Source organism: Rhinolophus sinicus, chromosome 14, assembly GCF_057876585.1.
Source record: "Rhinolophus sinicus isolate RSI-liver-muscle chromosome 14, RSI-T2T, whole genome shotgun sequence".
NCBI classification, from domain to species: Eukaryota; Metazoa; Chordata; class Mammalia; order Chiroptera; family Rhinolophidae; genus Rhinolophus; species Rhinolophus sinicus.
In genome coordinates, this window is record NC_142514.1 from 165,470,541 (window position 1) to 165,496,400 (window position 25,860).

Genomic DNA, 25,860 nt, shown 5'->3' on the forward strand with positions numbered 1-25,860 from the left:
TTGGACACTGGAACATCTGGGACAAATGGGTAAATAAGACAGTCACTATCTTTCCCTCCATGGCTCTTGAGTGAGAGGGAGCTATGAGTGAGTATGTGAGGGAACTTACTTTGAACTCACACGCAAGTCTCATTACTTCTTTCCCCTCCCATTCCAAACACACATGATGTAAAGGAAACGGATATGGCCTGTAAGCTGGGAGAACCATTTCCTGTTCTACACAAGATTACTATGTGACCTCAGAAAAACCCATTTGCCTCTCTGAGTTTCAGTTTTCTCAACGATCAAACTATAACATTAGTAGATAATCTCTGAGTTAGTCCAGGTTCTCTAAGAAGCAGATGCCAAAAGGTGGGTTGAACGTGCAAGGACATTATGAGGAGACATGCCTGAGAGAGAAGAGGAGGAGGAAGCTGAAAAAGGCTGTGATTGCCCTCAGAATACGATGCAAATCTGACTGTGAGTCAAGAGAGAAAAGGAAGGTTATGTAGAAGCATCTTAGATTGCCCTAAATCTAAGAAAAGTTCAGCAAGGCCCTCTGGGAGTCCTTGAGGCAAAGACAGCTGTTGGAGGAGTCTGGTGTCTTCCAGGAACAGGTCTGCCTTAGCATCTGTGCTGTGTATTGTCATCTGGGAGCAGCCGTGGGAAATACAGCCTCAGAGTAAACGCAGCGATGGATTTCAGAGCAGCAGCTGGGGCCTCCAGTATTTGGAGGTCTGCAAGTTGCATTCTTTTGGCCACAATAATCTCTAAGCATCCTGCAGGCTCTGCTGTCCAATGTTCTAAGAACCTTGGAGATGTGCCAGCAGACCCAGACCCAGGTCAACCTGAGGGGATCTGGCTGGCACTGCCAAAGGCTGACCTCCTGACTGGCCTCTGTGCAGCAGCTGCTCTCAGGGCACTCCCTGATGGCAAAGCAGGCAGGATGTTTATGTTCATTTGACACATTGGGATCAAATGCTTCCTGACTCTCCTATTTTTGGCCTTGCTTTGGTCTTCAGAGAAGGGAAGTGGGGGGCTTCAGTTTCCCTGCTGTTGTCTTTGTTTGAAGTGAAGCCAAACAAAAGAGGCCCTATCCTGATCACGTCTGTCCTGCCTTTGCTGGAGCTCCCCAGGCCCCGGAGCAGTTCTGTGGCCTGGACCCTCTGTGCACAGGTCCACATGTCCACATGTAGGAAGCTGTATGCCTTTCAGTTCTGGATGGGTCTGAGCTCAGAAAAACCTGCATTTGAGCTTCTGTTCCCCCACTTCCTACTGCGTAACACGGAGCTAATCACCACCTCGGTGAGGCTTGACATTCTCATCTATAAGTGGGGGATAACAATACCTACCTCTTAGAAGCGTTGGAAGGATTAGTAAGATAAGGCACATAAACTCTTTAGCATAGCTTGGCACATAGTTCTTGCTCAATAAAATGATGCTTCTGCGTGGTGGCATTTACTAAACATCTGTCAGGATCGTCCTTTTTGCCTCAATATTCTGGTGAGAGACACTAGGGTTCTGGAAAATTCTCCTGTCCTCAAGAAGCATAGAGACTAGGACAAGAACACATAGAAAGCCACACAGATCGGTTGCCAGGTTGTGGGGCTAGCTTGGAGAAGTTTGCCACAGTCAGGGCTGTCGCATTCATTTCATGACTTTTACAGGATTTCCCTCTCATGTCTGTCTATCTGGTCTCCTGGGCTCACAGGCAATGTCTTAGACCCAACACACCATCATGGGCAGGGCTGGTGCTCCCGGCATGATGAGCGTACATTCCAGAGACTGGAAGAACTCAACAGGAGAGTGCTGGCTGGGATTGATGATAGACAAAGCAGGAGGAAGAGGCGGGCCAGGCAGGCCAAGTGATGAAGGGCCTTGTAACCCCTATTAAGGAATTGGACCGAAACCTCAGGGCAACAGCAGTGCCCTTGATGAGTTTCAAGCAGGAGAGTGATGTAATCAGATTTGTCTGATGGCTTCAGAACAATTTACCCAGGTTAGCCTCTTTCCCTGGGGAATGCCTGTCCCCTGGAGAGAAAAATACGAAGAGAAAAATACGAAGACAAAGGATTGGAACTGTACCTGCCCCTTAAAAGCGCTGCCTGCTCAAACTTTCCCTGACCTGTCCGCCATCTGAACAAAGGCCCTGCAGCCACCTGGAGAGGAGCCTCGTTGATTACTCACAATTCCCTTCCTGAAAGGACAGGCGCTGATGTGTTTTCTCGTGATAACACTGGCTCCTTTCGAGCAATAGGACTTCCTGTCTGATCGAAGAGCAATTACTGCGCCTCCAAAGAGAAAACGCTTTAAACAAATCCAGCTTTAGCCCTCCATGATAACGAGACGTTTGGTCACTAATCAACCATTAGCCCTGAGTTTTGGGAAGCATGGGCACTTAGGATGCCCAGTAAACAGAAGGATCTTTTTGGATTTATTTGGTAGAAGATTCCAGTGGCCAAAGTGAACCTTTCTTCATTGAATCTGGGCCCCCCCGACCTGCCCTAACCTGGGCCTGGCGCTTCTGGATATCTTGCTCCCTACTTCCCAGCATCTGGGGCCAAAGTTTGGTCACCTCAGGACAAGTCGGAGCTGCTCAGATCAAACTTGGTGCCGTTGGTCTGTTCATAGTAAGGGGTCATGAGGAAATAAACATGAAGAAAAACTGTCCCCCAACAGCCATCAGTGAAAGCTGCCTTTTTTCCCAACTCGGGAGAATTTGAAAACTGAAACTTCCACCCCTAAATGAGCATTCCTGCCAGAGACCATTAGTTGTCTTAACTGTCTCCTTTCCAGTATCTGCTGGAATATCTCTCACTTCTGTCTTGCTGTTTTAAGACTGAGAAAAGGATACGAGCTGGATAATAATATTAGTTAACGTGACATACACTTGCCATGTGCCAGATCCTGCTTTGAGCACCTAACATCTATTCAGTCATGTAATTCTCCCAATAACCCTATGACATAGGTACTATTATTATTTCCATTTTAAAAATGAGATAACTGGGACACAGAGGAGTTAAGAAACTTTCCAAAGGTCATACAGCTAGTACATGGCAGGGCCAGACTCTGAACCCTGGCAGTCCTGGCTGCAGATTCTGTACTTGGAACCACTATGCGAACTACCTCTCAAAACCATCATCCTTTCCCCAAATCCTTGGCCTTCTCCTATATCTAACCCCAGTTCCATCCTTACCTCTTCCAGGAGGTTTTCCTGAGTCTTCAGGTTTCTGGAGGGCAGGAATAGTAATCTTGTTCATCGTTGTCTCTTTGGAACTTAGCACCTAATTGATGCTCAGATATTTGCTGAATAAACATTACAATTTATTGGGCGTCGGCCAGAGGCTCTTCATCTGCTAAGGGCTTCATACCCTGTTACCACTCTCTGGGTTTTAATCACTGGTAATGTGCTCATGACTGTTCTCACAAGTGACTATTTCATGTCCTGGAGGGGACTGTTAAGATCCTCTGGACTTCCTCAGCAGGAAGGTCAGTCCAAAATAGGTGCCCAGTCAGTGCTATTATCTGACTTTTATCCACTTTCCTTCACACTAGGTGTGGTAGGCAAAATAATGGCTCCCTCAAAATATCCGTATGCTAATGCCCAGCATCTGTGGATATGTCACGTTACATAGCGAGGGAAGGATTAAGTTCACAGATGGAATTAAGGCTGCTAATCAGTTGACCTTGAGGTGGGGAGAGTATCCTGGATTATTCAGGTGGGCTCAATGTAATCACAAGGTCCTTATACGTGAGGATCAGAGGCGAGTTTGAAGATGCTGTGAAGACAGAGGAAGGGGCTGTGAGCCAAGGAATTCAGGCAGCCTGTAGATTTCCTCCCAGAGCCTCCAGAAGGAACGCGGCCGTCTAACACCTTCATTTTAGCCCCACGAGACCCATTTCAGGCTTCTGGTCTCCAGAATGGTAAGATAATAAATTAGCGTTGTTTTAAGCTTTTAAATTTGTGGTAATTTGTTACAGCAGCCACAAGAAACAAATACACTGCTACTGAGAGTACAATGGTAAACAAACATGGTATCTGCCCTTAACTTGCTGGATCTTGCCAATGTTTGGAGACTCCATGTCTGGCTGGCAGTTCCTAAAGCACATTAGGCCCCAGAAGCATTTCTAGGGCCATGGAAACACTGTGTTTTCTGGCTCCCAGAGCCTGTCAGTGGCACTCAGCGCTCTCCTTGGCCTATCTGACTTACCTCCTCTGGCTGCTATTTAACAAGTATTTTCTTTGTGTGAGGGACTATAATAAGTGTTTTGCATACATACCTAATTTCATCCTGACCACAGCACTCTGAGAGATATTTTTATCCCCATTTACAAGATGAAGAAACTGAGGCTCTGAGAGGAAAAGTGACTTTCCTAAGAGCACACAACTAGTAAGTGCCAGGTGTGAACCCAAGATGTCTGACTCTGAAACCCATTCGAGCTGTCAGCACTCAGCTTTTGTTCCATCCTTGGCATGGCAGCGTGCGAAGCAGGCCAGTTCCACCACACCTCTCCCCACCCCCATTCACATCTGAAGGCAGTTGCAGGGCCCACTCATGGGTTCCAGTAATAGGGTGGAGTCCCTTATTTGGGCAAACATTGTTCCCACCCATGGACACAGAGGGGTATTTTTCTCCCAGAAGCCTGACAGAGGTGGAGATAAGCATGACTCAGGACAGCTTGTGAGAGGCTCTTCTGGTAAAAACCCTCGGCAGAGTGGGTGGACTAGAGCAGCACCCAGTGGTATTAGAGACCACATGCCAAGTTCAGGGTGAGAGAGATGGGCTCTGTTTCTTGGGGAGCTCTGGGCCCAGAAATGGCCGCTGAGCAAGGCTGAGACTCAGATCTACCCAACTCCAGGCCTTCACATCTAGCCAGCCTCATCCCTCCCCTACCTTCCCCTCTGAAGTGGCTGCGTTTCCACCAAATGAAAGGCATCTTGATCTGGCCCTCAATCAGCTATTACTTTCGGGGTGGGGCATGGTGGGGGGAGAAGGAGAGGCATTCTTAACAGCAAAATGAAGACAACAACAACAATAATAACTACTATCTATTAAACACTAAACATTTATTAAACATTAAAATAATCCCATTTAATCCTCACAATAATCATTGGGGGTAGATTCCCTTATCACCACTTTACAAATGGGTAAATTGAGGCCCAAAGGGGGACCTTCCCAAGGTCATACAACCCAGGAAACATAGAGCCTGGTCTCCCCAGTTCCAAAGCACATGCTGTTGTAGGAATTGGGGACACACTTAAGATTGGGATCATTAACGAGGTTGCCTGTTATCATTACCTAAAAAAGAAACGGGGGAGGAGTAGTCCCTGCCTGCTCCCATTTCTCTCATGGTTCCAGCTCTGATGCAGGGCTGCCCCTGCTTGGAAACCTTGCTGTGGGGCGCAGGACTCTGGCCAGCAAAGGGTGTGTGTCAGTGGGGTTAAACACACTATCGCACTGAAGCGGAGTGGGGAGGAAGTGACTCAATCATCAAAGGACTGGTCTTCCTCAGGGAACTGTCCCTAATCACAATTATCCCGCTACAATAATACCATTTCAGAGACACTGTGAGCCAGGGCACTATGTAGCCATGTAAACTGCTTCCTGTATCTGCCAAACCCAACAGCAATTAATAGAATCCAGTTAGGCCTCCCGCTCTGATAAGGGCCGAGCAGCACTGCTGCCGGCCTTGTTGTTCTAATGACGAATAGCCCTCATGCTGCAAAGTCATTCTCTGTCCCTGGCAGCATGGGGCCACAGCAGCCTGGGGTCCCTGGGAGGCCGAGGAGAGCCACACACATTCTGCTTAGTTTTGATATTTCATGCAGATGAAATTATTTTCCCTCTCCTGCTAAACAAAAGTCATGGCTGATTCAGGCCACCCAGGACCCTGGTGGAGAATTGATTTGGGATTGAGCAGGACCCCTGCAGCCTAGACCCAGGACCCACAGACAAGTAGGCAGTTCGTGAGGGTCAAGGGAAGAAGGAGTTAATACAGCATGACCTCTAGATTACACCAGGGCACTAGGATTTTAAGAGCCTCGGATCCTTATAATAAACTGCTTTGCAGGGCACCGAGAAATGCTTTAGAAAATGACCTAGCCCCATGTAAATTCTCTGTGGTTCTCTGGATGCAGTTGGGAGGCAACATTTCACAATTCCAGGTCTCCTTGAATCTCAGGGTGAAAGTGGTTTGACAAATGATGTCAGCCAAGAGGCCCAGCCTGACTCTGCCACCCAGAGCTCCGTGTCCAACAAGGTGGAAGCACATTAAAACACCGTGAATGTAAATTGTACCGCCACCATGGAAAACAGCATGGAGGTTTCTCAGAAATTAAAAATAGAACTCCCATATGACCCAGCAATTCCACTTCTGGGTATTCATCCAAAGGAAATGAAAACACTATCTCGAAAAGATATTTGTACCCCCATGTTCATTGCAGACTTATTTACAATAGCTAAGACATGGAAGCAACCTAAGTGTCCATCAATGAACGAATGGGTAAAAAAAATGTGGTACGTATATACAATGAATATTATTCGGCCATAAAATAGAAAGAAATCTTGCTATTTGCAACAATATAGATGGACCTTGAGGGTATTATGCTAAGCGAAATAAGTCAGAGAAAGACAAATACTGTATGATCCCACTTTATATGTGTGTGTGGGGGGGAGAAATTGCGAACTTATAGATACAGAGAACAGATTGGTGGTTGCCAGAGGCAGGGGTAGGGGAGTGGAGAAATGGGTGACAGTGGTCAAAAGGTACAAACTTCCAGTTATAAAATAAGCAAGCCTTTGGGATATAAGGTATAGCATAGCGACTATAGTTAACAATACTGTGTTGTGTATTTGAAAACTGCTAAGAGAACACTCATAGATCTTAAAAGTTCCCACCACAAGAAAACAGTTTGTAACTATATATGGTGATGGGTCTCACTTAACTAGACTTACAATGGTGATCATTTTGCCATATATGCAAATATCAAGTCATTATATTTTATACTTGAAACTAGTATAATGTTCTATATTAATTCTACCTCAACAATTAAAGAAAAAAAAAAACACCACTCTTCTCAGTTTTCTCTTTTCTTTTTGGGGGCCAGCACCCTCATTTCCTGTCCTTGGGTGGGGCAGACTCATTTTCTTGTGAAGAATCAAGTGTCTCCATTCTCTGGGGGTCAAGTTGACTAATTAGTTCGACTCCCCAAATTCCCATGAAATTAGGGAAGTCACTGGTCAAATTGAAGGCGTGATTCTAACTCTGCTCAGGGGAGTGACTTCACAGCTTGCTCACTTTCTTCCTCCCAAAAACAATGCAAATGAAGGTAAAGGGGCTTTTGCCTGAGCAAGGCCAGAAGAACCTTTGGGGGAAGAGGGAGTGAGGCCAGAGGATGTGGGTGTTTTAAAATTGGCTTTCACTTTGCAGGAAGACTCTCTCTGGAGGTGATTTGCAAATTGTGCTCAAATGTAGTAATTTCCCCAATTTGGGCATTTTGTGTTGTTAGAGTTGCTATTCTGTGTTGGGGCCCATTCTGATTAACTTTCTTGGGAGAAATTTCTTCTATATGCTCTAATAGTTTTTATGATCTAATAGAAGGGAGAGGGGAGGTGGAGAGAGAGAAGGCAGAGGTGAGGAGGGTACTAGAGCAGAATGGGTAACAGTTGGCTGTTAGGATTTGAGTCCCAGCTCTGCACTTCCTAGCTGCACAGCCTTAGCCAAGTTACTTAATGTCTCCCAGTCTGTCTCCTTGTCTGTAACAGGTTGATAATTACAGGATTCAATGGCCAAGATTGTCGTGAAGATTAAATGACATCATGCGTACAAAGTAGTTAGTACGGCACTTGGTGGATACAAGTATAAGTGAGCAATACCCACTTATTGAGCTCCTAGTGGCTTTTAATTTTGTTGTCATATTAGATTACCCTTACTCCCAGCATCCAGACCTTTCTCAGGAATAGCAGGCCTATGAAACATTCCTCATTACACGTACGGTAGAATGGACTCTATCCCCAGGACCATCTTGAACACCTCCAAGGACAGAGGGCTCACTATTGGACTAGGTGGCCCCTTTCATTTTCAGAAAATTCTGGTTGATGGATATTTCTTCCTTTCAGAGTCAAAGTCTTTCTCTCTGGGGCCATCACTTGGTTCTTGCTGTTCTCTCCAAAATCATAGGAAATTTAAGTCTGATTCTTGCTCCAGGTGGGAAGTTCAAATATTTGAAGAGAGTTAGAACACGCTTTCTGAGGTCTCTCCATTCAGAAAGCTTGAGAGTCTTTCATGTGGCTGATTACTTTCCCCTGACTCATCACTTTCTACCCAGTGGGAGGGTAAGATCAAAGGAACCAGCAGACTCATTCACTGAGCAAGCAACACACTGCAAGTGTCATATCTTTTGTTATGGAGGTGACTCTCCATGCCTATGGCACCAAAACAGTTGGAGGTGACTGGCTGATGGGAGGTGGTTCTGGATACCAGGTGCACCCCAATGTCCTGTGGCTGGTGGAACACTTTCTTGACCAGCAGTACAGCTTTCATGGAAAGGTGACAGGGCCCCTTGGAAGTAGGCTTGTGGCTCAGCCTCCCAGGCAGCAGGTTGGACCAGATAACAACTAGATAGTGGCATCAGGGAACCACAGAAAGGCCAGCACTAATCTCTCAGGCCACGTTGTGTGAGCATCTGGGATCTAGGGAAGGGACACTACAGTCTTTGAAGCACTTGATGTGGGTCCAGGAGCCCTCCCTTGCCCTCCTCTGCATACAACAGATAGCTATTTCAGAAGATAATATGCAGTCTCAACTCTGTCACAGCTACTTCAAAAGGGGATGGCTGACTTTGACTTTTAGCTGCTACCTAATGGAGATTCCAATCCGAATCCTTTGGTCTAATGTCATATTGAACAATTGTTGCCATCACGCACATTTGAGCCTTAAGTTACTTTGCCCAGTGTTTTGCATTACTCAGGAAAAGCACTGTTTTTCTGGCCCCTCACATTAATACTACACTCACAACACTTCTGACACCAGATGTGTGGGTTTATTTCCACACCAACCAGTTCTAGGACACCAGCTGGTGCCCTACAGTTCAATTCAATTCTGACAGTGTCTACTGGGAGTTAGAGCCAAATCCCACAAGTTAAGGGCTCAGTCCAACTTCAGATGCCAACTGCAAGTTTCAGGTTGTCGCTGGTACTTCTGACTGACTGGCTATAAAATGGGGTTCCTGCAACACCTTCCTCAGTGTTGATAATTTGCGAGAATGGCTCGCAGAACTCAGGGAAACAGTTAGACTTACCAACTTATTATATAATATAATAAAGGATATGATGAAGGATACAGTTGAACAACCAGATAGAGAGATACACAGTGTGAGGTCTGGAAGTGTCCTGAGCACAGGAATCCCTGTCCCCATGCATCCAGGGTGCTCCACCCTCCCCGCACACGGACGTGTTCACCACCATGGATGTGTCTACTCTCCACCCTACCTGCCCCCTCATGCTTCCCACGGGCCTAAACAGTCCTCAGTATACAGCAGGTGGTTAATAAATATTTGTGGATGCAGAAATATATATATGAGGTGACTGTATTGCCCTTGACTAAAGTAAGAGACTGAATGCAGTCTTATACCTGTGTAGTTTCCTAGAGTTTATGTGATGCTCTCATGTGCATAGCTTTTTGATCCTCAAACACCCTTGAGTAGTGGGAGAGATGGGTGTTATTCTCCACATTTGATGGGTGAGAGAACTGACAAAACTCAGTTTATGTCATAGGGAGGCAGTTTGGTGGGTAAAAGCATGTTCTTGAGTCTGATAGTCTTGAGATAAGCTCTGCCTCTTATCAACTATGAGGGACCTGTCATCAAACATGGAGTACAGTATCGTTGCCATATTTTTCCTTAGGCCTGGTGTTCTCCTGAGTTGAACTTCACACTGGAGGACTCCAAAGTGATGACTGTTTTGGTTTTCCTAAGGCCTTATGAGAACAGCGCGTGCTTATGGCCCACATAAATAAATTTTGGACCAATATCAGCTTTCCAGGAAGAGAGATGCAAGGTCTTCAACTTTTGGCAAACAGCTCTGTGAACTCAACAATTCAACAAATATTTATTTTGTGTTTCCTCATTAAAGGCACTGCACTGGTATAACTATGCTTTCATATCTTAGTTAGAGGAATCACCTTCTAGTAATTTGGGTTTGGATAAAATTAATAACCACAGCTATAAATTATTGAGCCCTCATTATGTGCCAGTCACTGTGCTAAGTACTTTACTTATAGTTAATTCTCTCAACCCTATGTGATGTGTAGTATTACTACCCTCTAGTGATGCTTAGTTTTACGTGTCAATTTGACTGGGCCCCAGGATGCTCAGATGTTTGGTCAAACATTATTCTGGGTATATCAGTGAGGGTGTTTTTGCATATTAACATCTGAATTGGTAAACTGAACAAAGGAGATTGCCCTCCCTAATGTGGGTGGGCCTCATGCAATCAGTCGAAGGCCTGAACAGGACAAAAAGGCTGACCCTCCCACAAGTAACAAGGGACTCCTTCTGCCTGACTGCCTTCAAGCTGGGATGTTGTTTTTCTCCCAGCCTTTGGACTGGAACCACATCATCAGCTCTCCCAGATCTCCAACTTGCGAAATGCAGATCTTGGGACTTGGCCTCCATAGTTATCCATGTGAGTGAATTCCTTATTATTAATATAAATGAATGAACTGTATAGATCCATCTTATTGGTGCTGTGCCTCTGGAGAACACTGACTCATACATCCCCTTTACAGATAAGGAAAATGACACCCCAACCTTCTGATCAATATTTCCCAAACTTAGCCTATCGTCTTCCCTCCTAACCCCACACCCCTGGAATCTGACACCAAGCATCCTTTGTCCTCCCTAGATCTCCTTTCTCTCCTGGATCTCAAGAGTCCCCCGGATGAACCTCCCTTTCTTCATTCCTACTGCTGCCACCCACTGCCAGATTCTCAACTCCTTCCATCTGGGTGGGGGTGATATGGCCGGTGGGGTTTCCATAGCTGCAGGCCCTCCTGACAGGTCTTCTCAGACTCAGCTCTCCTCCCTCCCCAGCCGCTTTTGATCAACAGTCACTTTAGGTACAAGGCCCAGGAACTATAAGCTTTTTTGGGTGGGGGCGGGGGGAAGATGTCCCAGGATAATATTTTAAGCCTAAAAATATGTTTTAGCTAACAAAATATGAAACTAATAATTGAAATTAATTAATGTTCAGAAAATTCATTGTTAAACCTTGTATCTATAAAAATTTCATCTCAATTGAAAATAATTTTTAGGTTAGTTTTTTTATCACTTTGCAAGGATTTCTGAGTATGCATGGTAATTACTGAGGCATCATAGCCAACTGTAAAATAAATGTGTTAAAGGATAAACAGAGGAATATTAAGAATTTTAAGAATTTATCTGAGCAAAAATCAATTTGAATTGGGCAGCGCCAACCTGGAAGTGGTTACAGTGCTCCATTGACTAGGGTCAAGGCTCTTACAGAGAAAACATGGAAGCAAAGCAAAGAAATTGTTTCATTGTCTATAGCTTAAGAGGTTGCCTTATTTGGGAAATGCTACTTGGTTGTTCATGATTGGTTGATCTCAGGTTTCTATTTCTTAAACTTGAGGCATTTACAGGTGGAGGTATGGGTTTCCTTACATAGGCTGCTAAGGTATTAGAACCACCTCAGTCTAATGGCCTCCTTGTTTAAATAATTTAACAAATGTATTTGTAGCCAAATAATTTCAGGAGTGAAAATTATCCAAATCTTGTCTGCTTCTTCTACAGGAAAAAATTCAGATGTTTAGTGTGGGATGGGTATGTTTGGATCATATGAAGCTCTTAACATACTTCTCTTCATCTCAACATCCTGCAGCCATCACCCCCACCCCACCCTGGGTGCCCTGACATTTTATACTCACCTCTGGTATTCAGTGACCTTCATGAAAACCCAGTGCATCCTGAACCTGAGACTTATTTCATTCATTTATTCATTCAACAAAAAATTCAACTGATACGTGTCATTGATATTCTAAGTTAGGCATGGTTCTAAGGGGGATACAGCGCAAAGCAAGACAAACATGGTCCCTGCTCTCCAGAAACTCACACTAGACTGATAGGAGCAGCCAGTGGATTGGAGATAGCCAGTAAGCAAATTAATAAACAGATAATAATCAACTGTCAGCTTTATCTAAAAAAAGAAAAAATAAGTGAGGGTAAGGAACTGGAGTGTAACTAGAAGGCAGGTGTTCTTTTTAGATAGGGTGACGAAGAGGAGGACACATTGAAACAGAAACACAAATTAAGTCTGGAAGCCAGCCAGGCAAAGGTATGGGGGGGGAGTTCCAGGCAGAAGGAACAGTCAGTGCAAAGGCCCTGAGGTAGGCATGGGCTTGGTGGGTTCGAGGAAAGGCAGGGAGACCGGTATGGGTGCAGCAAAGTGAATAAGGGGAGAGTATTAGGAGTTAAGACCAAAGAGATAAGTAGAGTGGATAGGATATAGAGGACTTTGGTCAAGACTCAACTCCTTTGCTTTCCAGTATGTTCCTTCCACTACTCAATTTGCAAATGCTGCCATTGTGTGGGAGGCACTTAATGGCTGACCAGCTCATTAAGCAGCAGTGGCAGTTTGCAGAACACCATGGGGCATGATGTGCCTGCCAACACCTCCCTCAGATAGACATCTCTGTGGGCAGGGACAGCCAGGCACAAATTACCTCACCAACCGGCCACTGCCTGCCAATTCCAGCAAAGGCCTTCTTGGCCCCTTTGGCTTTGCAGCTCTAAGAGTCCCACTTGCCATCCACCAGTTTCCTTTTAAATGCCCATTGCTCCGGTGCTTGTCTGACCACATAGCTGTGAGCTTGCATTTGGCCTTGACTGTGGTTGCAGTGGACAGACCGAACTTCTTGTTTTGCCTTCTTCTTGGTAATATTCTGACTCAGTATTCACGATTCTTAAATGTAGCAGCAGATAAATGAGTGCAGTATGATTCAGAAGTTTCCTAGTTTAGAAGTCTGTGATGCATTGTAACTATTTTCTCCATGTATGGAACTTGTTTGTTGAAAAGTGTTGGGGGGTTGGGGAACTATAGTTAAACTTGGCCAGTAAATTTTTGTTGAGCGCTTCTCAGTGTCAGGCTCTATTTGAGGCACTGGTCGAGCTGTGAATAAGGCTTATTAAATCTTTCTGTAAGGAACGTATATGGGAGGGAAGAATAGCCAACAAACACGCAAGCAATGAGGGATCATGATACATTTGGATACTGATAAACAACACGTGGAAAACGAAACAAGGTGAGAGAGAGTGGCTGGAGAGTAAAAGGTGGGGCTGGGCTAGAAAATACCTTAGATTGGGTGGCCTGGGAAGACGGCTTCAGAGATGAGACCTGAATGAAAACAGGGAGGCAGCCATGAGTTTCTGGCAGACATAACAGAGTACAAAGGCACTGAGGTAGGAATGTCTTAGCCTTTGGCGGAACAGCAAGTCCAGTGTGATTGGAAGGTGGTAAACAAAGGAGAGGGGGTGCCCAGGGCCAGCTGTATGAAGCCCGGGGGCCAGGGTAAGAGGCTAGGAGTTTAGGTGCAATGTGCAGACCTGGAGGAGTTTTCAGCAGGAGGATGACATGCTTAGCCTTTGTGTGAATGCCAGGTGGAAACGCCATCAATAACCAGCCCATACTTACACTTGTGCAGCATTTTCTATCCACAAAGGCCCTCCACGTGGGCAATTCATTAGCATCACAATACCGAACAGGATTCCCGGACTGCTTCCTGCTTTACAGATGAAAATCTGAGGTTCAGAATGGTTTAAGTGACGAAGGCCAGGTACAAGAGCCAGCAAGTGACAGGACTCAGTTGGGAGCACTTAGTGCAGAATCTTCCTATAAGTTCCCTGGATCTGGGGGAAAAGGAAATTGACCAGAAGCTGCAGTTCTATCCATCGCTTTCCTTACTGTGGCCACCAAATAGCAAAATCACGCCTGCTTTGTTCCCTTGGGTGTAGCTTCCCTTACCTGGAATTCCTCCCAACTCCTTTTTCCTTCCACCTACTCTTCCCTTTCTCAACAGCTCCAGCCAGAGGAGCGGTCTCCTCTTCCAAGCACCCACCAGACTGCATATGAGGAGGCTCCGTTATGGTTACATCAGCATGTCCTTGTACCTCTTCTCAGAACCACACTCTGCAGGTGCCCCCCCCCCCCAAATTTGTTAGTACCCACAAACACACTTGATTCCTGTGATGGAGCTAAGTGTGTAATAAGTGTTAATATAAAACAGAATTTTCTCAATTCAATTAGGATTATCATATGAGGTTGGACAATTAATTTGCAAACTCATCCTAGAAAAAGTGCTACACACCTCACTGCTGAATATCACTACAGTCACCTTCAAAGTACTCCCCTTGGGAAGCTATGCATGGACGCCAGCGCCTAGTCCACCCTTCAAAGCATTTTTGGAACTCTTTTTCTGGAATGGCCATCAGAGCTGTCGTTGTATTACCCTTGATGTCTTGAATGTCATCAAAATGTCTTCCTTTCAATATTGCCTTTATCTTCGGGTAAAGAAAGAAGTCACTGGGGACCAGATCAGGTGAGTACAGTTATTTGTTTACTGGCTAAAAACTCCCTCACAGATAGTGCCCTGTGAGCTGGTGCATTGTTGTGATGCAAGAGCCACGAATTGCTGGCGAAAAGTTCAGGTCGTCTAACTTTTTCAGGCAGCCTTTTCAGCAGTTGCAAATAGTAAACTTGGTTAACTGTTTGTCCAGTTGGTACAAATTCATAATGAATAATCCCTCTGATATCATAAGAGGTTCACAACATTGTTGCAACAAGTTCCACAAACTTAATTGTCAGACCTTCATATCCCAAGTGCTTCATATCTTCCAGGCACTGAATTACTGGTATTTTTCAAAAATTATTTAATTCTAATAACAACCATCTTTGAGAAAGGTACTATTATTATCACCATTTTATACAATAAGAAACTAAGGCTCCGTGATGTTAATGAAGATCAAATGACTCCAAGACCCACGCTCTTCACCTCTACTGTACTTGCTCCTTATTGTAGAGAGAGAATATCTGCTTTTCCAGCCTGGACATTTGATGTTAAAAGCAGGGGCCTAAAAACAAAATGTTTTCTGCTGCAAACACATGGAAGGAGCTCGCAAAACTCCCGGAGATGAATCAGCAATCCATTGGTCCACGCATCCATCCATCTATCCAGACATCCATCTGTCACAGCAACCATCTTGCCCTCTGGTTTATGCCAAGTCTTTAGGGAAAGGATAGGTATATCCTACAGATTGGTGGGTGAGGTAAGAGGGGAAATGTGTGAATGAGGTCTGGCTGGCTTCATACTGTCCTGCTCTTCCCTGAGTTGACCCCCTTTGTACCCGTGGAAGGGACAGAGAGTTTCAGACAGGCCATAAAAAGACTCTTTGACTACCATCTCTCCTTATCACTCCTCCTCTTCACCTATCATTGCCCTAGAAAAGCAGCTGCGAATCCAGTCGTGCTGGGGCTTCTGCCTAACTGGTCACCTAGGGAGGCAAAATATATTTCAGAAATTCACACTCAGGTGTGTCATCTGTTGTTCATCTGGATTAGTGCGCCCAAGTAAAGCAGAAATGGCTTTCTGGACAAAGGAGTGGACATCAAAGGACAGCGTGGGTGTCTTCCTTCTGCAATATACCTTGATTAGTTCCTTAACCTCTGGGCCTTGGTTTCTTCCTTTGTTTGTTAGGAAAGGATTTTCCTTTTCCTTAAACCTCCTTTATCTTCTCCAATGCACAACCTCTGCTACAGAAGAGATCTTTAGTAAAACAATAAAAAGACCGAGCCTTTGTTAAGCTAATAACATATCAAAGTGAAACGATGAGCAGCAGGACTGGGCAACATTAGCAAGAGAGAAATCTGTTGGTGCTGTAGATATTCCACTCTAGACTTACACAGGTCCAGCAAAGGAAACAAAGGAAACTGCCCAGAAGGACCAGGCAGGAAATACAAATGAGTACAACTGGAGAGAACAGTATCTACACAGTAGGAACGGGGGACCTTGATGAGCTAAAGCACACAGACCGGCCTAAAAGTACAGGCGCGACCAGCTCTGAGCTATTGTTGCCACATGGGAATACAGGTTCATGGCTGATAAATCCTTCCACTTCTCAAGAATGCCAGGAATTGTGATTTTTATGCAAAATCTCCTTATTTTTAAACATCACCTACTCTGTCAACTTTCTGAAAACGGTGTGGGTCAATAAAACATGCTGTGTTAAGGGGCAATACTTCCCTTCTTGATGATTCTTCATGAGAAGAGACATCTATAAGAGTAACACCTGGCCTCTCCCCACTCTTCACTCATTCCTCCCCTGGTGGGGAAAAATGACTTACCGGACTGATGAGTTTGGAAGAAGGAACTGGGAATTCATAACCTAGAACCCTCCTTTCCCTTTCCTTTTTGAGCTAACTCCCCACAGGGTTCTGCCCTGATGAAGGGCAGCCTACCCCTGTCCAGCATGCGAATGTCTCTAATTCTGGGATTCTGTACTAGGAAGCTTGCTGGCCTACGGCTCTAAGTCACATTCTCCAATACCCAGTTTCTCATTAAGGTGATACATTACCTCCATTTGCTTGCTATTTGTTCTTACTTCTCAGTGGGTTCACAGCTTAGGCAGAAAAAAGAAGCCCTATTTAATTGAGTCAACCTGGAGACTCCAAGAGTCAACTCTGGTCTCAGGTCATACATTGGCTCCCTTTGACTATAAACCAAATCTTTGGATGCAGGATTAGGACCTGCTATATGCCACCAAGGCGAAGGCAAGAGCTATGCTTACGGCAAGAGCTATGGTATGCTTAGAACCTTGAGGGTTTTCTGCTGATTCTCCATGGTGGTGCTCAGAGAGATGAGGTGGAGAAGAGGGAGGGGATTGTGGGAGGTAAGAGAAGAGGGAGAGGAGATCCAAAAAGGGGGTCACCAAAATATCCATCAAAGGGAGATAGTATACGGACTGGAAGGTGACTCAGTGGAAAAATACAAGAATGTTTCGCACCATCTTCTGAACATTTTTCGTGTTCAGGGTCACCTCATAGTAAGGTTATTTTCTTTCAGGTAATGGTCTGTACTCACCCACCCTTCCTAGGGATAACATGAACATAATAACGTCTCCCAGGGCTCCTTCACAAGGTTGAAAAGATCAAATGAATTATCTTTGGAGAATCTGACCATAAGACCCTGTTATCTGTATCATCAATAATATATAATTTAAGATGCCAAGAAGAGTCAGACTTACTTCTTCTGAACTCACTTTTCAATGCTCCAGAGAACTAAAATCAGATACTCTTTTCTTGAAGATGATTTAACAGCCATTGGAACAAGGGAAACTAATACCTAGAAAAAACATTAAATACCAAAGGAAACCATTTTGAGGCTCGTTCGTTGAGCACTTAATGAGCATTTACTATGTGCGTGTCACTGATCTGAGAACTGGGCCTGCAAAATCCAATAAGTACTCTGAACAAAGAGAATTTATAGTGATGGCAATTTCCAGCAATTCAGTGTGCTGTGTTTTTGTTTTGTCTTATTTTAACTGAAAGTATATTTTTAAAGAATGTTTGGGAATGATAGCCGTACAATAAAATATGTTTTGTTTCACTTCCTTTAGCTGTTATTTTATGACAGCACTGACCTTCTGACCAGAAGTAAAATTCTGGCCTTTCTAAATATCCCATATTGGCTGGGCTTAATGGGTTTTCAAAATAAATGGATTGGATTTCTCAACCTGTCAAAATAGAGAGCATGAGGGCTTTTTTGAACTTGAGAGCCCTCCTCTGAGCACAGATTCAGAGTCCACCGTCTGAGCCAGGAAGCTGAGAGCCAGCTTATCAGCAACCTGTTATTTTTGATGGAAACAGAGGTGACCGGGACAAAGAAATGAGCTCAGGGAGGTCAGACTAACTTAAACATGGTGTCTTCCATGACAATCAAGGCATCAGGTGCCTCGGACTCTCTCTCAGAGGGCATTTTAGAGGATTTTAACCCAGGCATAAATCTAAGCCCCACCTGACAGCTTCTGCAGGACCATCCCTGCCCAAAGAGGGGGCAGCACCCCTTGGGAAGGTGATCCCAGATGCCCGTGGCTGATGAGTAAGTACAGGGTTAGCTATAAAATGATGGGTTGTGTTGTCATTAATAAGGGAAGGATAGAAAGATGCTTCAGTGTTATACCAGCCTAGATTTGTACCTCAGCTTCACCACTTTCTAGCTGTGACCTTGAAGAAGGCCTTAGTTTTCCCATCTATGACATGGAGCTAATACCAGAACCAACTTCACGGGGCTGTCAAGATGGACAAATATAACAACCAAGTAGAATAATTCCTCCAGTAAATAGAATCCCAAACTAACTCCTCCTGACAATCAGTCTGGTTGCTTCATGGTCATATCCAGGGTCTCTCAGAGGTCAAGAGAGGATCCTTGTATATTAGGAAATGCCAAAACTGGGTCAAATGGAAATTGTGATGTTTTAATGGTTGACTCCTGTTGGTGCATTTTTGCAACTGTGGCAAATCTCATTTAAAGATAATGTATAATGTGGAATTTGACGCCTTTTGTGACTGTGAGGCCATTGCAAAATGACCCCCTCCCACGTTCCCCCCACCCCGAGGCCCGGCTCTCTCTCTGTATATGTTTTTAAGCCTTGGCTCCTCACATCTTCTCCCTACTATCTTATACGCTATTTCACTTTTAGGTACCTAACCCCAAAGGGAAACGGGGAAGAGAGGATCCCAGAGACCATGCACTACTATGTGAAGGGACAGGAAAGCCCTTACCAACAGGGCCTCCTCCACAGGAAGTATTGTTATTTCACAATTAACAAAAGCAGAAAGAAACCTTTCTAGAGTATGTTTTCCCCTCAAGGCCACAGGATTTAAACCTCCCTGCCATCCAGCCATTGCTCTGAATGAATTACAGGAGCCAATTATTCTGCGAGTATCTGCTGCCTCTGTTGGAATAGACTCCACGGAGCTCTTCTGCACCTTCCTCCAAGGGCGGGGAAGGAGGGGAGGAGCTCTTCTCAAGGTCAGTCAGAAGCATCTTATATGACTTAGGACAGACCCAGAGTCCTCATAAAGAGGGACGGACGGGGGTGGTAGGAAGGACAAGAAAGGGCGAGGGAGGGAGGGCAGGAGGCAGCCAATTACTACCTTCACCTGGCCACACCAACAGCTCATCCGAGACACTTGCCAAGTGGTTGTGGGGATCACAGGACATGTATCAGAAGGGGACACGTATCAGAAGGGGACACAAGAGAATTCAGCTCAGACTATGCTGTGTCGGGGTGCAGGAACACATTGAGATAATTCTGCTTTTCCATTTTACTGGCTCTAGGTCCTAGCCGATCATTAAACGGACATCAAGAGCTGAACGTGATTGTTTGGAATTACATGATAGAAAGGTTTCCCAGCCAGGATGGGAAATAAATCTTGGAACTAAGGCCCGCAGACAAAGGGGAGCGCCTATCAGCGCCAGGCCAGTAAACAACCTGGGGGCTACAATGGTAGAAACCAGAGAGGGTTGATGTTGCCAGTTTATACGCTTCTGCCTAATTGTTACTGTGAATTGTGAGCTAGCGGGTAATGCTTGTGGCACACTGAACTAGAAAAGGATCGTCCGTGGTGTTCCCAAGTTTTTCTTCCTTCCTTCCTTCCTTCCTTCCTTCCTTCCTTCCTTCCTTCCTTCCTTCCTTCCTTCCTTCCTTCCTTCCTTTCTCTCTTTCTCTTTCTTTTTTATTCTTTATTATCACCATCATCTTGGCGCTCTCCACCAATATTCTTATCATCATTATCAATCATTTTTATCATCATTTCTTGACGGTGCACAGTCTGTCACAATTTACAAGGAACTTCTGCATCCGTTATCACAATTTGATCACCACAGTAACTCTCTGAAGTGGGCAGAGCAGTATTAGTAGCCCCATTTTCCCATTATGTAAACCAAGGCTTAGAGAAGATAAATTACTGGCCCTAAGTCATACTCAGGTTCAGGTCTCTTGTAAACACTGTCAATTTACACTACAACTTTGCTTTGAGAATGATAGCAAAATATTTAACAACTGAGACGGCATAATACTGACCAGTCAGGGCAGATACTAGCCATGAACAAGAGATAGATATGGTTATTCTGGTTCATAAAGCTGAATATCTCCAAGATGTTTGACCAGAGGTCGCTACTATAAACTCCACAACATTCTATATTTTGGTCCAGCCTTCTCTGACATTTCACTTAAGTTCTTCTTTTTCCAAATAAGACTGCAAGAGGAGGCATTAAGAGGTAAAATGGTGGGGCTATTATAATAAAGAGAGGGGGCTTTCCATCTTATCTTCCTTGACCATCTTGAGACAAGGGACTGGGAGAAAGAGTTAGGGTGGGGTGGGAGGGCATAAAAGGTATTACATGGATTTGTGGGCTGAATGGTCACCACTTTTTAGACCTGGAAGTTTGTGTTCAGACCTAGTCTTTAGGGTGTCCTGGGGGAAATCACACAGCTTTAAACAGAAGAAAAAGTCAGGAATCGGGAGCCAGGTGGAAATAGGATTGGAGTGGGATACAGTTGGCAATCAAATGAGAAGCCTATTTTCCCAGTGGGAAATAAGAAGGTCTGCCACTTGTTTTTCCTGACATGTGGCATGTAGGCATGGTGGCCTGGCTTAGCTACAAGGATGGGGGTGGACAATAGGTAGCCAGTGTTTTCATCGAAGCTAAAGAAAATCTGCACAACATGAACTCAGAAATTAATACTAGAAGAGAAATCAGATTTTCACTTTCTCAGAAGCTACTCTCCCTAGTTTCCTTTAAAGAATGTTACTCATTCTATTTTTATACATAGTTTTATCAAATCTTCCTATGCACTATTCTTTGAGAAGGACCTTTTTTATTTCAAAAGTAATATACATTCACAGTTAGAAAAAATTAATATAGATAAGAAAAAAATTAAAATCACCTTTGACTTCTCTATCCAAAAAAACTTGGCTTAATATGTTGATCTACAACCTTCTAGACATTGTCCCATGAATAAATCTATCATCGTTATTGTGATGATTTACAAACATTTATTTTATGCTGAATGTTTTCTCTACCTACTGTTCTTGGACTTTAGGGACATTATCTTTGTTTGACAATGTAGACTTAATACCAGGAATCTGAAAATATTTTATTGAATGGGTATCTTGTTGATATCGTAAAATCAGAGACAGAATAATATTTATTAGAAATATCCAAGCACAGGGCTCAGAAACAAATCGCTTATGCCTGAGCAGCATTCTGTGTTTTCAAAGTGGCCATGTAAAGCACAAAGCCCAGTGGAACCATATATCACCACTACATAAACAATAATAACAATTCTTGATTTATATCTTCATATTTTCTGCCTTGTTCTTGCAGAAAAGTTGGTAAAAGCTGATTAGACTGTTACACCTACTTTTTTGAGAAGATGGAAGATAGGAGAAAATATTACCACAACAAAAGCGGGGGGAGGGGAGGGCACAGGAAAATCTGCTTTTTAAAAATCTGGGACTTGTCAGCATGATATACAGCTCTGAAGATTAGAGCAAAGCAAAACAAATGTGTGAGTTATTTCTTGGATCAAAAGTTTCAATTATCTTTTGGGCTCACTTCTTAGGTATTTGGATATTTGTAAATGATAAGCAAGATGGCAGACTTAAAAAAAAAAAAAAAAAAGGAAAAAGGAAAATCCAGAATGTGAAGCTGTCAGGTAAAATGGTCTTTACCCATGTTTCTGGCTGCAGTCTTCATCAAAAGAATTTCTAACAACAGAGGGGGGAAGGGAGGGAAGCAGAGTTTAACATTAAGATGAAGGTGTATTCCTTTTTTATGATTATAATCCTGCTGACTTGATATGAGGCAGAAATGTACGTAGAGATATGTCACCAAAGGGCCCCACTTCCTCCATTTAAACGGAGTCATCTACAAGACATCATTTGCAGGATTTTTGACAACACCTATTATTATTATGTGATTACTTCTAATAGAATTTCTGCACAAAATTTCTTGGTGAACTAAATGTTGTATTCTGTAGGGTTGTAACAGTTTCAGAATCTACTGATTTGGAATTTGTTGACATTTTAAGCGTAGCATACCTGAGTCTTATTTGGTTTAAAAATGAGCTGCTGATCAATTCCCGAGTGTTTATAGATATGTATTTGCCCAGAACTCAGCCAACCACTCTCTAAGTTAGAAAAGAAATTCTCTTCTTAGAAAGCCTTCATATGCATTGAGGAGAAAAGTCTTATTTAAATGAAAATATAGGCAAAGACCAAGAGAGTTCAATGTTGAGCTTCTACTGAGAACGTTTAGAAAAGAAAAAAATTGTTGTGGGCTAGAGAGCTGAACACTGGTTCTTACTTTCCATGAGTAGTAAGAAGAGGGAAGAAAACAAAAACAACAAAAAAAGCAAAAATGGATTTTCTAACTTATAATATCACATTCCATGAAAACAGGAAATGGAAGAAAATCCAGGCAAAAGGTGATGAAAGATGGAGGTGATAGAATTGACAAAAGTGGGAAAGGATGCTGGGAAAGGAAGAAACACTAATTATAATGTCCATTCTTCCTCTTTCTTTCTTAAAACAAATATTTCCTGAGCCCCTGTTATGTGTCAGGCACTGTACTATGTGCTGGGGATAAAGGTGAACAAAACAGATATGATCCTGGCTCTCATGGAGCTAAAATGAGGGAGAAAAGCAATAAAGAAGTCTGCAAATAATCAAAGTGAATATAGCCTTTGTTAATCATTGTTAAAAACAACACCACAGGCCCAAAATGGAGTCAGTTATGCTAAGCCCCATGTTACCAAACTGAGAGTTAAATTAATTACAATTTCAGCTCTCCCACAAATGGAATCTTCTTTTTTTAATCCAAGATGTATTTTTAAAAAATATTATAGTATAGTTGACATACAATATTATATTAGCTTCAGGTATACAGCATAGTGATTCAACATTTACATTCCTTATGATGTGGTCACCACAATAAGTCTAGCAACCAACTATCACCATACAGTTATCACAATAATATTGACTATGTTCCCTATGCTGTACATTACATCCTGTAACCTATTTTTTTTTTATATCTGGAGGTTTGTCTCTTATTCCCCTTCACCTTTTTCACCCGTCCCTCAGCCCCCTCCCCTGTGACAGCCATCAGTTTGTTCTCTGTACCTATGAGTTTATTTCTGTTTTATTTTATTTGTTTGCTTTTTTTAAAGAATCCACACATAAGTGAAATCATATGGTTATTTCTCTTTCTTTGTCTGAATTATTAGCATAATCGCCTCTAAAGTCCATCCATGTTGTTGCAAATGGCAAGATTTCATTCTTTTTTTGTTGCAGAGTAATATCCCCTTGTGTATATAGAACTTATCTTTATCCATTCATCTATCGATGGACACCTCGGTTGCTTCCATATCGTGTCTATTGTAAATAATGCTGCAGTAAATACGGGGACACATATATCATTTTGAATTAGTGTTTTGAATTTCTTTAGATAAACATCCAGAAGTGGAATTGCTGGTTCATTAGGTAGTTCTATTTTTTATTTTTTGAGGAACCTCCATCTGTTTTCCACAGTAGCTGCACCAATTTACAATCCCACCGACAGTGCATGAGGGCTCCCTTTTCTCCACATCCTCGCCAACACTTGGTATTTGTTGACTTTTTGATAATGTTCTGACAGCTGTTAGGTGATATCTCATTGTAGATTTGATTTCCATTTCCCTTATGGTTAGTGTTATTGAGCATTTTTTCCAATGTCTGTTGTTCTTTGGAGAAATATCTGTTCAGGTCCTCTGCCCAAGAAATGGAATCTTAAACCAGGGGTAATCTGCCTGATAAAACCCTGCCGTCTCCTAAAATATAGTCACCTTGCAATAAGCAATCCGCTTTTTTGCCTCGTATAACGCCCTTGTTCCTGCTCCCTTCTGCCTATAAAAGTCTTTCATTTTGTAAAAGCTCCTCAGAGCTCCTTTCTATCTGCTGGATTGGATGCTGCCTGGTTTATGAATTGTTGAAGAAAGCCAATAAGATCTTTAAATTTTCCTCAGTCGAATTTTGTTTTTTAATATTCCTGTGAAGGAAACAAATAAAGGAAGACAGGGGCAGCGGGGGGAACATACTTCAGATAATGAGCAAAGGTCTTCCTGAAGAGGCACTGTGAACTGAGATGTCAAGAGTGACCGCGGCCACCAGATATTCTGTGTTTTAGCTGTGGGTAACAACAGCGCAAAAGCATTGAGACAGGAAGGAGTCTGCATGATTAAGAACTTTTAGAAGGTGGCTTTGACTGCAGCAAACTCACATGCAGAGCGGAAAGGCAGGGGAATGAGATGAGAAGGAAGGAAGACCTTGTGGAGAGAACGTAGATTGTGCTCTAAGAGCAGTAATGAATTTTAAGCAGGAAGAGTCACAGAACCTGCTTTGTGTTTTTAAAAGATCACCCTGGCTCTACCTCACACCATATACAATAATTAACTCAAAATGGACCAGACGCTTAAATATAAGAGCTAAAATGATAAGACCTCTAGAAGAAACATAGGAGTAAATTTCTGACTTTGGATTAGGCAGCAGTTTCTTAGCTATGACTCCAAAGCACAAGCAGCAAGAGAAGAAATAGATAAATTGGAGTTCTCAAAATTAAAAACTTTTGTGTTTCAGGGTGCACCATCAAGAAAGTGAGAACAGCCCTGTGGCTCAGGCGGTTGGAGCTCCGTGCTCCTAACTCTGAAGGCTGCCAGTTCAATTCCCACATGGGCCAGTAGGCTCTCAGCCACAAGGCTGCCATTTTGCCTCCTCAACTCCTGCAAGGGATGGTGGGCTGCATCCCCTGCAACTAACAATGGCAACTGGACCTGGAGCTGAGCTGCGCCCTCCACAACTAAGACTGAAAGGACAACAACTTGAAGCTGAACGGCACCCTCCACAGCTAAGATTGAAAGGACAACAACTTGACTTGGAAGAAGTCCTGGAAGTACACACTGGTCCCCAATAAAGTCCTGTTCCCCTTCCCCAATTAAAAAAAAAAAGTAAGAATGTAACCTGTAGAATGGGAGAGAATATTTGCAAATCACATACCTGATATAAGCACGTGAGAAAGTGCTCTGCATCACTAATCGGGGAAATGAAAATAAAAATCACAGTGACGTATCACTTCACACCCATTAAGATGGCTATTATTAAAAAACAAAGCAAAAAACAAACAAACAAACAAACAAAACCCAGAAAGGAGAACAGTTGTTATCAGGGACTGGAAGGAGGAGGTAATGGAGATAGAGTTTCAGTTTGGAATGATATTAAAGTTCTAGAGATGGAAAAGCGGTGATGGTTGCACAATAATGTGAATGTACCTAATGCCTAATGAACCATAATTGTTAAAATGGTAACTTTTATGTTATGTATATTTTACCACAATAAAGAAAAGTTTAAAGGAAGGGACAGGGCAAAGGATTTGAATAGGCATTTTCCCAAAGAATATACATAAATGGCCAATAAATACATGAGAAGATGCTCAACTTCATTCGTCCTTAAGGAAATGCAAATCAAAACCACAATAAAATACCAGCTCATATCCACCAAGATGACTATATTCAGAAAAACAAAACAAAACAAAACAAAAACAGACAATAATAAGTGCTATCAAGGATGTGGAGAAATTGGTACCCTCATACATTGCTGGTGGGATTATAATATGGTACAGCCACTTTGGAAAACAGTTCAGCAGTCCCCCCGAAATGTTAAATATGAGAATTATTATATGACTCAGCAATTCCAGTCCCAGGTATACAAGAGA

The 25,860-nt window shown here is 43.3% G+C and overlaps 1 long non-coding RNA gene across 1 annotated transcript; it reads left to right on the forward strand.

Moving 5' to 3' along the window:
* Positions 1 to 17,848: 17,848 nt before the first annotated feature.
* Positions 17,849 to 25,225, forward strand: LOC141572256 (uncharacterized). The gene is made up of 2 exons (XR_012497565.2): positions 17,849 to 18,147; positions 24,729 to 25,225. It is a non-coding gene; the product is annotated as an uncharacterized LOC141572256 (long non-coding RNA).
* Positions 25,226 to 25,860: the final 635 nt, after the last annotated feature.